Here is a 16,641-nt window from a genome sequence, read left to right as displayed (position 1 = left end):
AAATCCATGATACATATATAGTTCTCATTATTGAAAGATTTTGCACACCAACAAGTTTTAAAATTTCCTTTTCAGTGAAACTTGTAAACAACATTGAATACCATATTTGATATGAAACGAATAGACAGTAAGTCTCTACATTAATTAACCATACACAAAAGGTAATGTCAAATACTTTTAAAAACTTTTCCAATGATTGGACCAGTTATGTGTGTTAATCACCTTAAGTTCGTTACTAAAATTTTCCAAAATGTATACAATTTTTTTAGAAAATTATAAAAATTTAATCGTAAAATCATTATTTTCTTATATATCTACAAATTTTATAAATATTGTTTAATTTTAATTTTTGGTAATTATGCAACTTTTACAAATTTATTTAATATATTTAATTAAAATAATTAGATAGAAAAATCTATCTAAGATTATAATTTCAAATATATACATGCATATTCTTAAATATAATTTTTATGTTTAATTAAATTAAATTTATATTAAAACATTGATACAAAAAATGAAAATTTACAATATTAATAAAATTTTATTTTAAAATATAATTTATATTTATCAGTTAAAAATTATTTTAATTTTTTTTACTGCACATGGTGCAGGAAAACACCTAGTAGACTATAGTTGTGAAGTAGTCGTGGCTTTAGTAATGGTGCATTGATGAGTAAGATTTGAGATATAAATTAGATAATATACGAAATTTTAATGTAGAGACATTTTTTGGTAATGATTTGATAATTAAACATAACATATCAGGAACTTTTCTTATTAGAAAAAACATATTAAAAAAGTTTCAATAGTAAACGAATATAAATCCATGATACATATATAGTTCTCATTATTGAAAGATTTTGCACACCAACAAGTTTTAAAATTTCCTTTTCAGTGAAACTTGTAAACAACATTGAATACCATATTTGATATGAAACGAATAGACAGTAAGTCTCTACATTAATTAACCATACACAAAAGGTAATGTCAAATACTTTTAAAAACTTTTCCAATGATTGGACCAGTTATGTGTGTTAATCACCTTAAGTTCGTTACTAAAATTTTCCAAAATGTATACAATTTTTTTAGAAAATTATAAAAATTTAATCGTAAAATCATTATTTTCTTATATATCTACAAATTTTATAAATATTGTTTAATTTTAATTTTTGGTAATTATGCAACTTTTACAAATTTATTTAATATATTTAATTAAAATAATTAGATAGAAAAATCTATCTAAGATTATAATTTCAAATATATACATGCATATTCTTAAATATAATTTTTATGTTTAATTAAATTAAATTTATATTAAAACATTGATACAAAAAATGAAAATTTACAATATTAATAAAATTTTATTTTAAAATATAATTTATATTTATCAGTTAAAAATTATTTTAATTTTTTTTACTGCACATGGTGCAGGAAAACACCTAGTAGACTATAGTTGTGAAGTAGTCGTGGCTTTAGTAATGGTGCATTGATGAGTAAGATTTGAGATATAAATTAGATAATATACGAAATTTTAATGTAGAGACATTTTTTGGTAATGATTTGATAATTAAACATAACATATCAGGAACTTTTCTTATTAGAAAAAAACATATTAAAAAAGTTTCAATAGTAAACGAATATAAATCCATGATACATATATAGTTCTCATTATTGAAAGATTTTGCACACCAACAAGTTTTAAAATTTCCTTTTCAGTGAAACTTGTAAACAACATTGAATACCATATTTGATATGAAACGAATAGACAGTAAGTCTCTACATTAATTAACCATACACAAAAGGTAATGTCAAATACTTTTAAAAACTTTTCCAATGATTGGACCAGTTATGTGTGTTAATCACCTTAAGTTCGTTACTAAAATTTTCCAAAATGTATACAATTTTTTTAGAAAATTATAAAAATTTAATCGTAAAATCATTATTTTCTTATATATCTACAAATTTTATAAATATTGTTTAATTTTAATTTTTGGTAATTATGCAACTTTTACAAATTTATTTAATATATTTAATTAAAATAATTAGATAGAAAAATCTATCTAAGATTATAATTTCAAATATATACATGCATATTCTTAAATATAATTTTTATGTTTAATTAAATTAAATTTATATTAAAACATTGATACAAAAAATGAAAATTTACAATATTAATAAAATTTTATTTTAAAATATAATTTATATTTATCAGTTAAAAATTATTTTAATTTTTTTTACTGCACATGGTGCAGGAAAACACCTAGTAGACTATAGTTGTGAAGTAGTCGTGGCTTTAGTAATGGTGCATTGATGAGTAAGATTTGAGATATAAATTAGATAATATACGAAATTTTAATGTAGAGACATTTTTTGGTAATGATTTGATAATTAAACATAACATATCAGGAACTTTTCTTATTAGAAAAAACATATTAAAAAAGTTTCAATAGTAAACGAATATAAATCCATGATACATATATAGTTCTCATTATTGAAAGATTTTGCACACCAACAAGTTTTAAAATTTCCTTTTCAGTGAAACTTGTAAACAACATTGAATACCATATTTGATATGAAACGAATAGACAGTAAGTCTCTACATTAATTAACCATACACAAAAGGTAATGTCAAATACTTTTAAAAACTTTTCCAATGATTGGACCAGTTATGTGTGTTAATCACCTTAAGTTCGTGAAGTATCCTTTATATATCAATGTTCTTGATGTGTACCACTTATTTGATGTATATGTATAAACTTTAGGTAGTGGCATTCTTCTGAGATAACAAACTAAGTCCCAAATTGAAGAATTAGACAAGGAGTGTCTAATATATAAAAAAATGTCCAACTCTAATAGTACGAGGCCTTTTGGAAAGGAGCCCAAAAGTAAATCCATGCGGGCCAGCCTCCTAGGCCCAAAGTGGACAATATCGTACTAATCGGATAATAGAGAGTTGGACACGGGATTTCACAATCCCAACAATTAGTATCAGAGCGGTTGACGAGAAATCTGCAAAAAGACCAAAATACCCTTCGAGTAGGAACGAGACCCATCGAGTTAGGATTGGGAGGTGTGTGTGGCAGAGATCAAGTCAGAAGATCCTGAAAGTCAATTGTGGGACACGAGATGAATGTGATCCTTAGTTTGAGGGGGATAATGTGAGATAACAAACTAAGTCCCACATTGGAGAATTAGACAAGGAGTGTCTAATATATAAAAAGATGTCCAACTCTAATAGTACGAGGCCTTTTGGGAAGGAGCCCAAAAGTAAATCCATGCGGGCCAGCCTGTTAGGCCCAAAGTGAACAATATCGTACTAATTGGATAATAGAGAGTTGGACACAGGATTTCACAATCCCAACAATTCTATGTAATTATTCTAGTAATGAAAGAGTATTTCTATAACTGGCTAAGAATGGCCGAGAGCTTGACACATTAGCAAGGTTGGAATGTGATGCAGCGGACAAATAGGTTGAATGCACTACAAGAAAAGTTTATTATAGCTATGAAATTAGTTGTGGCTAATACTAAAAATTTGTGGCCATTTAACCGATAGCTACAAATGGCCACAAAAAAAATCCGTTGACTATGAGCTCGTGGCTATCGTTTAGTTGTGGCTACTCGTAATTGCTCTTCTACGACACAGCCACAACATGATTTTGCAGCGAGTTTCCACAAAAAGCAGGAGATTGCATTTGTAGCTGTAATAGCCACAACAAACCACAATTCAAACCGTGGCTATCTTAATACATTTATTTAAACAAATTTTTATAAAATTTAATAAAATAAAATAATTAAACAAATTACAATAGACTATAATTAAATTTGTGTTTTAGTTACCGATTAGATATGGGGTTGATATACAATTGCAACAAATTATTTTATTTAAAACAGTATTTTTATCAATTTATTATGGTTTACAAATAATAATCTGGTTTGGAAATTAAAATTGGTTTACACATTTAACCAAATGAAATTAACCTAGACTTATGTCTTGGATAGTCTTACGCCGTCATGACCGAATGTATGGTTGGAGCTGAAGCTTAACCGGCGATGACGAAGCGACTTCAGATTGAAGTTGAGAGCGGCGAGATTTTGAGTCTTGAGCGGAGAAGATCTAGACATTCCGGTGGAGGCAGAGGGCACGTGAGTTCCAACGAAACCAACTCCGGTGACTGAGTGAAGCTGTTGAAGGAGGTTTTAATTGAGACTGAAGCTGAGATTGCGGTGACGAGTTGACCGGTATGAAGAAGATGCAACTTGAGACTGAAGCTGAGAGCGGCGAGATTTTGGGGCTTGAGCAAGGGAGATCCGGAGATTGAGGTGAGGAGACGTGAGTTCAATGGACCAGATCTGGTGACTAATGCAGTGAATCCGTTTAAGGAGGTACGAACTGAGCGACGGATGAGAAAGGGGGAGGAAGAAAGTGATTAACAGGCAAGTAGAAGACTAATGATGGTAAAAATAGAGATAAGAGATTAAGCACATCATCATCAACTCGTGTCTAGTATGATGATGTTTGTATGGAGGAAAAAGACCATATTGATACAAGAGGAAGAAGGAGTAAGAAAGAATGAAAAATTAGAAAATGAGAACACATCGAGAGAAAACAAAAAGAAGAGATAAGAGATGAAACAATCTTAGATTGAATTTAATCAATGGTCCACACTGTAATCCGCGCCTTTGATGTACTACCCAATCAGAAATAAGATGATATTTTAACCTTTTTCTTTTGAATATATATGATAATTGCTTACATCTTAACCTTTTTCTTTTGTCTACCATTCTTACCGACACAAAAAAGATCTATAGTTTTATTTAGTAATTAAAACTGTTTCAAATAAAAAGATCGATTTTATGAATTATGTTTTGGAGTTTTGATTTGGTTTGGAGATACAGTTTAAGGGGACATGTATAAGGTCAGATATCAGGGTTAAAACAATATTATAATTTATAATTTAGCATTTAGTTTTTGAGAAGACATACAAAAAAGAACAGAACGAAAAGGAGAGTGCGTCCACCTAACGCGCCCCCAAATCCTCTCCCTAACCCTAACTTCCTTCGTTCTCACCTCAGCCTCCGCCTTGCCTCTCCGGCGCCTCTAGGCGTTGTGAGAGGGCTCACGATGCTCCCGCCAAGTCCACCTTCCTCTCCGTCGTGGTCCGTTGGTGATGTGTCTTAATCTCTGGTGCCGTCGTACGCGTTTTGTGGCTCTGTCTACAGTGCTGTTACGAGTCCGGGGGTTCGTGTCTAGGCTCTCTGCGACTGGGTCAACAACACGAATCTTCTTTCCACTGGTGAAGGTGACTCCTCTCCCAACATCAAAATCACCTCGACGGCGAGGATCCTAAACGTCGCCTCTTGCCATCATCGACTCAAAGGTAAATTGGGTTTGCTGCGTCTGAGATGAGGTCCCGGGACCTCAGACCTCGATTGATGAGATGATTCTCCTTTCGGGTTGATCTAGACGTTCTGGCTATTGAGTCGATGCTCTTGTTAGCTCCTCTTCCCCCTTTTGCACTTGATTGGCATTTCTTGGGAGAATGGGTTTGATCTGCAGGTTTAAACGAGCATGGGAGTGGTGTTTTTGAGCTCTTCGAGATTAGGGTAAGCACCTTGTGGCTGGAGGAGGGAGTAAGACCCAGGAAGTGGTGTGATGCTGCCCCTTTCCATTAACCGGCTTAGAGGACGAGCGGTTAGGTTAGTTGAGCGCTATTAAGCTCCTGTGGTTTTGTGTTGTCCTATCTGTACCGGATTTTGGGTTCAGTGTTTGCCCAGCCCGGACTTAGAGGGCGGTCCTTGAGCGGGCTTGTCTCTGTGTCTCAGAAGAAGGTATTGGTTCAGGCAGTCGGATGAAACAACTTCCAGCCAGCATCGTGTCCCTTGATCTCTGGTTTTCGGTCTCCCCATCTGCCTACATTGTTTATGTCCTTTCACCCGACTCTTAAGTTTGTATCGATCCTTGTTGTCCTGTTCGCTCCAAGGCAGAACGGTTTCAGGCTCGATTGTCGTCTTGATTACATGTTTTAACTTTTTTGTCGTGTAATCAAGCATAGAGGTCTACAGTTTGTTTTAACATTTTGTAAACCTCAAAGTTCATTTCGTAATGATATTTACCTTTTAGCAAAAAAAAAAAAAATTTAGCGTTTAGATTTAAGTTATAAGCTTAAATATTTATGATGGAAAATTGCCCAAAATATCATTTTCAAAGTACCACTTTTCAAGTTTACACTAACCACTTTTACCCTCATCTTTAATGAAGGGTAAAAGACATTTATAACCTTTTGATTACCTTTGACAAAAAAAAACATATGGTTAACTACTCTAAACTTAAAACATCAACTCTAAACCCTAAATCATCAACTCTAAACCGTAAACCATGAAACATCAACTCTAAACCCCGAAACATCAATTCTAAACCCTAAACCCTAAACCATAAACCTTCAAATCAAAACCCTAAAACATCAACACTAAACCCTAAACATAAACCCTAAACCCTAAACCTTATATTTTTATGAAATTCATACCCTAAACCCTAAAACCCTTAACCTTCAAATCTAAACCCTAAACCCTAAATCCTAAACCCTAAACCCTAAACCTTAAAACCATCAACTCTAGTGTTTTAAGGTTTAGGGTTTAGGATTTAGGGTTTAGGGTTTAGAGTTGAAGGTTTAGGGTTTAGGGTTTAGAGTTGATGTTTTAGGGTTTAAGGTTAATTTTTAGGGTTTAGGGTTTAGAGTTTACTTTTTAGGGTTTAGGGTTAAGGGTTTAGTGTTGATAGTTTAGGGTTTAGGGTTTAGGGTTTAGGGTTTAGGGTTTAGGGTTTAGTGTTGACTGAGTGAAGCTGTTGAAGGAGGTTTTAATTGAGACTGAAGCTGAGATTGCGGTGACGAGTTGACCGGTATGAAGAAGATGCAACTTGAGACTGAAGCTGAGAGCGGCGAGATTTTGGGGCTTGAGCAAGGGAGATCCGGAGATTGAGGTGAGGAGACGTGAGTTCAATGGACCAGATCTGGTGACTAATGCAGTGAATCCGTTTAAGGAGGTACGAACTGAGCGACGGATGAGAAAGGGGGAGGAAGAAAGTGATTAACAGGCAAGTAGAAGACTAATGATGGTAAAAATAGAGATAAGAGATTAAGCACATCATCATCAACTCGTGTCTAGTATGATGATGTTTGTATGGAGGAAAAAGACCATATTGATACAAGAGGAAGAAGGAGTAAGAAAGAATGAAAAATTAGAAAATGAGAACACATCGAGAGAAAACAAAAAGAAGAGATAAGAGATGAAACAATCTTAGATTGAATTTAATCAATGGTCCACACTGTAATCCGCGCCTTTGATGTACTACCCAATCAGAAATAAGATGATATTTTAACCTTTTTCTTTTGAATATATATGATAATTGCTTACATCTTAACCTTTTTCTTTTGTCTACCATTCTTACCGACACAAAAAGATCTATAGTTTTATTTAGTAATTAAAACTGTTTCAAATAAAAAGATCGATTTTATGAATTATGTTTTGGAGTTTTGATTTGGTTTGGAGATACAGTTTAAGGGGACATGTATAAGGTCAGATATCAGGGTTAAAACAATATTATAATTTATAATTTAGCATTTAGTTTTGAGAAGACATACAAAAAAGAACAGAACGAAAAGGAGAGTGCGTCCACCTAACGCGCCCCCAAATCCTCTCCCTAACCCTAACTTCCTTCGTTCTCACCTCAGCCTCCGCCTTGCCTCTCCGGCGCCTCTAGGCGTTGTGAGAGGGCTCACGATGCTCCCGCCAAGTCCACCTTCCTCTCCGTCGTGGTCCGTTGGTGATGTGTCTTAATCTCTGGTGCCGTCGTACGCGTTTTGTGGCTCTGTCTACAGTGCTGTTACGAGTCCGGGGGTTCGTGTCTAGGCTCTCTGCGACTGGGTCAACAACACGAATCTTCTTTCCACTGGTGAAGGTGACTCCTCTCCCAACATCAAAATCACCTCGACGGCGAGGATCCTAAACGTCGCCTCTTGCCATCATCGACTCAAAGGTAAATTGGGTTTGCTGCGTCTGAGATGAGGTCCCGGGACCTCAGACCTCGATTGATGAGATGATTCTCCTTTCGGGTTGATCTAGACGTTCTGGCTATTGAGTCGATGCTCTTGTTAGCTCCTCTTCCCCCCTTTGCACTTGATTGGCATTTCTTGGGAGAATGGGTTTGATCTGCAGGTTTAAACGAGCATGGGAGTGGTGTTTTTGAGCTCTTCGAGATTAGGGTAAGCACCTTGTGGCTGGAGGAGGGAGTAAGACCCAGGAAGTGGTGTGATGCTGCCCCTTTCCATTAACCGGCTTAGAGGACGAGCGGTTAGGTTAGTTGAGCGCTATTAAGCTCCTGTGGTTTTGTGTTGTCCTATCTGTACCGGATTTTGGGTTCAGTGTTTGCCCAGCCCGGACTTAGAGGGCGGTCCTTGAGCGGGCTTGTCTCTGTGTCTCAGAAGAAGGTATTGGTTCAGGCAGTCGGATGAAACAACTTCCAGCCAGCATCGTGTCCCTTGATCTCTGGTTTTCGGTCTCCCCATCTGCCTACATTGTTTATGTCCTTTCACCCGACTCTTAAGTTTGTATCGATCCTTGTTGTCCTGTTCGCTCCAAGGCAGAACGGTTTCAGGCTCGATTGTCGTCTTGATTACATGTTTTAACTTTTTTGTCGTGTAATCAAGCATAGAGGTCTACAGTTTGTTTTAACATTTTGTAAACCTCAAAGTTCATTTCGTAATGATATTTACCTTTTAGCAAAAAAAAAAAAAAATTAGCGTTTAGATTTAAGTTATAAGCTTAAATATTTATGATGGAAAATTGCCCAAAATATCATTTTCAAAGTACCACTTTTCAAGTTTACACTAACCACTTTTACCCTCATCTTTAATGAAGGGTAAAAGACATTTATAACCTTTTGATTACCTTTGACAAAAAAAAACATATGGTTAACTACTCTAAACTTAAAACATCAACTCTAAACCCTAAATCATCAACTCTAAACCGTAAACCATGAAACATCAACTCTAAACCCCGAAACATCAATTCTAAACCCTAAACCCTAAACCATAAACCTTCAAATCAAAACCCTAAAACATCAACACTAAACCCTAAACATAAACCCTAAACCCTAAACCTTATATTTTTATGAAATTCATACCCTAAACCCTAAAACCCTTAACCTTCAAATCTAAACCCTAAACCCTAAATCCTAAACCCTAAACCCTAAACCTTAAAACCATCAACTCTAGTGTTTTAAGGTTTAGGGTTTAGGATTTAGGGTTTAGGGTTTAGAGTTGAAGGTTTAGGGTTTAGGGTTTAGAGTTGATGTTTTAGGGTTTAAGGTTAATTTTTAGGGTTTAGGGTTTAGAGTTTACTTTTTAGGGTTTAGGGTTAAGGGTTTAGTGTTGATAGTTTAGGGTTTAGTGTTGATGGTTTAGAGTTCAGAGTTGAAGTTTAAGGTTTATGGTTTAAAGTTGATATTTTAGGGTTTAGAGTTGAAGGTTTAGGGTTTAGGGTTGATGTTTCTGGGTTTAGGGTTTAGAGTTGATGTTTCAGGGTTTAGGGTTTATTTCAAAACAAAATAGGGTTTATGATTGATGGTTTAGGGTTTAGGGTTCGTATTTCAAAAAAATATAGGGTTTAGGGTTGATGGTTTAGGGTTTAGGGTTTGAATTTCGAAATAGTATAATTCGGAAAAAAATAAAAAAAATATTTTTTATTTTTTAGATTTTTATTTATTTATTATATATATAAAGAACATGGGCATAAAAGTCTTTTTCCACTTAGTGAAGAATGTATTTTTGAAAATGTCCCTTTAGTGGTGGTAAAAATGAAAAGTGGTAGCATGAAAGTGATAAACATGTAATTTCCCCATTTATGATTTACTAAATATCATATTTATTTATAAAAATAACATAAGTATTTGATATTAGATACATATATATATATATAAGTATCTGATATTTAGGGTTAATAGTTTAAGGTATATAATGACTATGTTTGAAACTTTTTAAAGTTTGCTATAAATGTTTGATTTTGTTCAAGACATTAATCTTTAATGAATTATATGATTTAAATTTTTTAAATTTGTTATTAAAGATTAAAGGTTTAGGTTTTAGAATATACATAAAGCTTGAAATATGTCAAGGTTTAGAGTTCGATAAAAGAAAATTATTATATTGAGTTATTACAAGTGTTGGATTTTTTTTTCTGAAATTTATTTATTGTTTTTATTAAATTCAGAATTTAAGATTTTTATTTTATGATTGAAAATTATATATTTAGGGTTTAGAGTATGTTCAGGGGTTAAATATTCTTTGAATAGCCACAAATTATGTCGTTGCTATATATATATATATATATATATATCTACGTTTTATTTTGTGGCTAATTGTGGATATCTTTTCTACAATTTAGTCTGTGGCTATTCGTAACTAATTTTCTTCAAAGAGTCACAACATTAAATTTGTAGCTATTTAGCTACGAAAATCAGCAAATAGCTACAAATTATAGGTTTTTTGAAATGGTGGTTATTTTGTAGCTATTTGTGGTTTTGAAATAGCCACAAAAAAAATTTTGCGGCTAATTTGTAGCTAAATACAATTTTTCTTGTAGTGACGGTCGATCAAGGAACTTTAGGGTTTTTAGAGACCTATTCTTGTATCGATCAAAAGTTTCTTTCGATAGCTTCTTGAGACCAACTTTCTGCTTGATGGATTTAATCAAATCGAATAAGGTATAAAGCAAAATGACTAGTTTATTAATTATCAAAGTCTGAATACAACTTTAGTCTTGAATGCATATTTATAATAAATCCTTAAATCTAGAAAACCCTAATCTTAATTAAAATAGGAAAACCAATAAAATATGGAAAATACAAATAAAAGTAAATATCTTAATTGATTCCAAATAATAAAATAAAAAATAAGATATTTGGATATATTCCAAATACTTATCTGCATCATTCTCTCCGGGTTGGAAAAGATTCGTCCTCGAATCTTGATTCGTCCTCGAATCTTGATTCGTCCTCGAATCTTGATTCGGTTTTTTGTAGCTGAAATCTTCAAAAATTTATCTTCAAATCCGAATTTTGCACAAAGCCGAATCTTCTGATCTGCCCGAAATTTGCACAATTTGAATCTTGCCTGATTTTTGCACGAAACCCGTCCTGCACTAACTTTGCACGGATCTCTTGCTGCATGATTTTTGCGCAGACAAGATTTGTAAAAGAATCTTCACTGAAAACGAAGTCGACAACGCGGACATCATCTTCGTAGACGTCGTAGATCGGATCACCATAGATCTCTCGATAGATCTCATAGTTTTCTTCTCTCTCAACAAAGGGACTTTCGTCCTGGATAGGATAGATGTTCGCACTCACCATGACATCCAAAATCGTTCTTCGATTAAGAAACCAAAGAGACGCAGCTCTGATATCACCTGATGCAGCGGACAAATAGGTTGAACGGTCGATCAAGGAAATTTAGGGTTCTTAGAGACCTGTTCTTGGATCGATCAAAAGTTTCTTTCGATAGCTTCTTGAGACCAACTTCCTGCTTGATGAATTTAATCAAATCGAACAAGGTATAAAGCAAAACAACTAGTTTATTAATTATCAAAGTCTGAATACAACTTTAGGCTTGAATACTTATTTATAATAAATCTTTAAATCTAGAAAACCCTAATCTTAATTAAAATAGGAAAACCAATAAAATATAGAAAATACAAATAAAAGTAAATATCTTAATTGATTCCAAATAATAAAATAAATAATAAGATATTTGGATATATTCCAAATACTTATCTGCATCAGAATGTAAATAACTTACAAAATTCAAGTTACTTAGTTTCTAATGTTCCCCGGGATTTACTTTCTACCGCACTACTATGTGCGTGGTGAAACATGCATTCTCGGCTTGCAGTGCAAGGTTAATAATAAAAGCACACCTAATATAAAATTTTCATAATACATTATATATATTGGGTATCTCGACTAATTATAAAATATAGTCAATCACACAATCGGAATAGGAATATCCTGCTTTGCAAATGTAAATATTTGACTGAGATTAGGAATTTTTTTCCGATAACAAATGCAAAATAACCTTATATCAAGTATGAGTTAAGGAATGTATTCAAACAGTTTCTATACGAAATTTGAACAATTTTCCCTACAATCTTGGTACATTTAAATTCAATATATAGAAATCCCTTTACTAATTATTGCTCATTAATTTGTCCCGACCTTGGTTCTACTCGGTGTTTTTAAAACCGGACCGGAAGCTGAACCGGATAATTTTTGGGTCATGGTTCAATATAGTTCGACCGGGTTAAACCTGGTTCAATAATCTAGGTTAATATATTTCTAGTGTACAAATTTAAAAGTAATTTTAGTAAATATGATACATAATTAAAATATAAATGAATTTAAAACATAAACATCTTTATATATAAAAGAGGCTTTCCTTCTCTCCCAGGTATGCCACGTAGGCGAACATGTCAGAAATTTGCGAGCTCCTGTTGTGACAGAAATTTGCGAGCTACTGTTGCGACACGTATGAAACGCATCGTTTCATTAAAGTGCGTTTCTATTGTTTCGGGTTTGGCGTTGGGCTTTATTTTTTTAAGAAACATGCCTTTTAGCTAGAAACCCTAAATCCTATCGTTTTACGTCCCTTTCTGTTCTTAGGTTCATCACACTTTTTTTTCCGCCGTTTCAGGGTTTGAGATTATGAAATCGACGTGATGAATATCTTTGCAGGGTTTCGATGCGCCGTTTGATCTTTGCTTTCATCAACCAAACGCTCACGGTTACAGATTCGTTGCAGTAAATCCATTATTAACTTCGCCAGCCACGATCTTGCCTTCAATGCGAGTTTCTCTTCTACAAATCGTGTATCTGTGAGTATAAATAGGTCAGTCTTTATCCTCTCAAAACCATCTTATCAATCTGTTTAGTCAGTAAAGTTATGCATGAAAGAAGAAGATCATTCATCTCTTTCCAAAAAGGTAATCAACATTGGGCTTCGATTTAAGCATTGAAGAACAAAGATTTATTATCTTCCTTTGATTTTTCTATTCTTCTACTCTCATTAAATTCCACACTTCTTCATTTGTTCAGAAAATTCATGATTTTCTGTAACCCTCTCCATGATTTTCTGTAACCCATTGTTGGCCCTTTATATGCAGGGAGCAATCTGGACTAATGGGTTTATTGGTAAGCTATCTTACCTTCCCTTCTCTTTTCAGTGTAAAGAAAAAGATGAACATTTGATTCAGAGATAAACGTGTATATGTGTGTAGAATTTTGATTTGATGGTCGCTGGATGGAAGCTGATCGTAGTATCAGCTTACAACATATTCTGCTAGAAAGTAACAATCAGAGGAAGCTAATATAAGGGGTTTGAAAATTTTCACTCTTTCTCCAACGTTTGCCTTTTCAAAACCCCCAAAGTCATGTTTGAAAAACTCTGCTTCCATCCCAATATGGATGTCTATGGCAATATTTGCTTTGACATTCTTTAGGTACAAAACAATCATTTTGCTTCTACTACTATTTGTTTGTAACTGGTTAATCTCAAGCTACTATATATTAAAGAAGCTGTATTACTGAAACAAAAGAATGTTTCACACTTTTTTATAGGTAAATGGTCATCCGCTTGTGATGTGAGGACGATATCACTTTCAGTTTCAGTTTAAAACCTTTTTGGAGGTAACACCTATGGCTGATGTAACCAAGTTTTCTTTATTGGTCCAATCCAATATCTGATTTGTTTATTGTTTTGGCTCATCAGAACCGAACATTAGCTCAACTTTGAACAAACCGATTTTGGAGCAATCAAGAAGGTACTTTGCAACAATGATATTTTTTTTTTGTCTGTGCAACAATGATAAATAGATTTACACATCTCTGGTTTTCTCCATTTTTATCATTAATAATGAATGTTCTTCTTTTTTCTGCTTTTGAGTTTTCTGCTGTACATAATACATGAAGATGGTTGAGAAGCTTTACAAAGATGGTTCAGAAGCTTTTTATCATCAATAATGAATTTTCTTCTTTGTACTTGGATGCAAGAGTGTCTTTCAGATTCCAAAGATCATTTTTCTTTTGTACTCATCTCAAGTTGTGCCAATCTTAGCAATCTTAAACTTTTTTATTTGCAGTCACTAAAAAAGAGTTTTTGTTGTGACAATGAAATTTAAGGTTATTGTACTCAAATAAATGTGAAAATTTGAAATATTATATACTAAAAAATGTTCAACCATAATTTTAATATTGATATGAAAATAATATGTTTTTGCTTAGTCCAACGAAGTATATAACTTATTCAACTATAGTGAAACTAACCTTGAGTCATTTACAACAAACAAGTTCAAAGGAAAAAGGCGATAATTTAAAAAAAAATTCAAAATAATGATCTACACATAGCATAAATAAAAATCATTTAAACTAAAATTAATGTTAGAAAAATATAACGGAACAAAATCCCGCGCAAATCGTTATTTATAATGATTATTTAATTTGTGAAATCTCACTTTCCAGGGGAATAAACCAGAGGAGTTACTGGAGATGGGGTAAACATAATTAATTACATGATTATCACCAGTTGGCTCTCAGTCAAGAATAAATTAATTAGTCTAAATAGTTGCTCTAAATAAATTTATTTGATTCCAGACGAACTGAAACAGATAAGATCTAACTGGTAAATGTAAAGACGATGATAATATGTCTCATTACACACTTCGTAAATTGCAGTTGCCAGCAGTTTATATTATAACATGTTAGAGTAGTTTATAACAATCTACTCAAATAAAAATCTGCAGTAATAATACACCGTAAAAACTAAATTTAGTAAAAACATGAGATAATCCACTTAAGTATATAAAATTAAAGGAAAAAATATGTGAATTTATTTACAAGTTTGTTTTTTTTCCACTGACAAAAAAAAAAGAATCTCACGGGTATTTTTATGGTCATCCAACTCCAAAAAATCATAAGAAATTATGTAATGTTCATCCAAATTCTTAATATATAACTAAAACAGAGATTACTTAACAAAAGAAAATCATCTTAAACCTTTTAACAAGAAAAAAAGAAAACCATATTTTGAAAAATAACAAGTAATATTTACTTTTAACATTATAACTAACTTTCCAGATAATATGGTTTATTTATTCTTCAAATACAATAACATGTACAAAATTTATATTTTTAAATAATAACAATTTATATTTAATATTTACTCTAACTACTTAAAATATTTGTTAATTTTAATTCCGTCCGTAGGGCGGGCCGGCCCTAGTTGTAAATATAAACTAGTTTTATGTTTATATGGATGGTTTAGAGATTTTTGATAGTTTTAAATAGTTTTTAACAGTTTAATAACTCTGAAATGTAATCTTACTACGTGATGGTTCATGGTCGACCAATTATTACATCCAATCCAGCTATGGATCCAGTTCATGGTCGAACCCGGTTCAACTATATAAAACACCCCTCTGGTCGTTTGTTATTCCATCATATCAAGCGACAAGTCTATCATTTATATACGATTAAAAACTTTTGTTTACGTATGGCTTCTTTTGTTATTCTTTTATTTACGCTATAATATTTATTACAGGTTCATACAAATAAAGTGTGTTGTTTATGGAAATCTTGCTCAAGAGTTACAAGATTTCTGAATATCTACTGATACTAATCCCTTATATACTAAAGCACAAGTCACTCAACCAATCAAATTTTGACACATAGAATATGTTTAACACTACAAGAAAACATCAAGGATTCTGAGGGAAAAAATCGTCGAAATTTCGTCGGAATATCGTTATTCCGACGCAATTCCGACGAAATACGTCGTCGGAAATAATTCCACGGAATTTCTTTTTTCCTCTGAAATCCCTCGGAATTTTCCGACGGAATTCCGAGGAAATAAATTTCCGAGGAAATTCCGAGGATCCCTTGTTTGTCGGAAAAGTCCTCGGAATATACCGAGGTAGAACTTCGTCGGGATAATTCCTCGGAAGTTCATCGATCGATGCGTGTTTGGACATATATACATCGTTCGATAGGAGTATACCGACAGACTTTTTCCTCGGTTTATTCCGAGGAACTGTTCCCTCGGTATATTCCGAGGGATCCGTTCCTCGGAATTTTCCGAGGGAGTTGTCCCTCAGGGAAATGTCCCTCGCTATATTTTTTTTAAAAAACGGATCGATCGATGTGTTTTTGTTCAAAAACGCATCGATCGATGTAGTGAAAAATATAATTAATTTCCTCGAAATGTAAAAAATATTAATTTTTTTGAAAAAATAAAATTTCTGAAATTTAAATTCGAAAATATGAAATTAAAAGTAAAATTGAAATCATACTTATTAATATTCAAAGTTTCACAAATAAAAATAAAACATTCCGAGATTGGGGAAAAAAAAACTACGGGTCTGGCACGTCCGGGAACACCTCGTTCGGGTACATCCTCTGCATCATCTCCATCATTTGCTGGTTCAGCCTCCTCTGTGCCTCATAGCCCGCCTGTTGAGCCGCCATCTGGGTCTCCAACAAAGATATTCGATCATCTTTGTCCTTCAACTGAGCCGTAAGTACTTCTGGATCAACAA

At 33.1% G+C, this 16,641-nt stretch overlaps 1 long non-coding RNA gene across 1 annotated transcript; it reads left to right on the top strand.

The window, feature by feature from the left end:
* The first annotated feature begins 12,514 nt into the window (after window positions 1–12,514).
* On the top strand, window positions 12,515–14,269 carry LOC125585137. The gene is made up of 6 exons (XR_007322052.1): window positions 12,515–12,941; window positions 13,216–13,243; window positions 13,330–13,551; window positions 13,670–13,738; window positions 13,821–13,872; window positions 13,995–14,269. It is a non-coding gene; the product is annotated as an uncharacterized LOC125585137 (long non-coding RNA).
* The last annotated feature ends 2,372 nt before the right edge of the window (window positions 14,270–16,641 follow it).

This window comes from Brassica napus, chromosome C4 (genome assembly GCF_020379485.1).
Source record: "Brassica napus cultivar Da-Ae chromosome C4, Da-Ae, whole genome shotgun sequence".
In the NCBI taxonomy this organism is placed as follows: domain Eukaryota; kingdom Viridiplantae; phylum Streptophyta; class Magnoliopsida; order Brassicales; family Brassicaceae; genus Brassica; species Brassica napus.
Note: the sequence above shows the minus strand (reverse complement) of the source record. Positions and strands in the feature narration are given on the sequence as shown.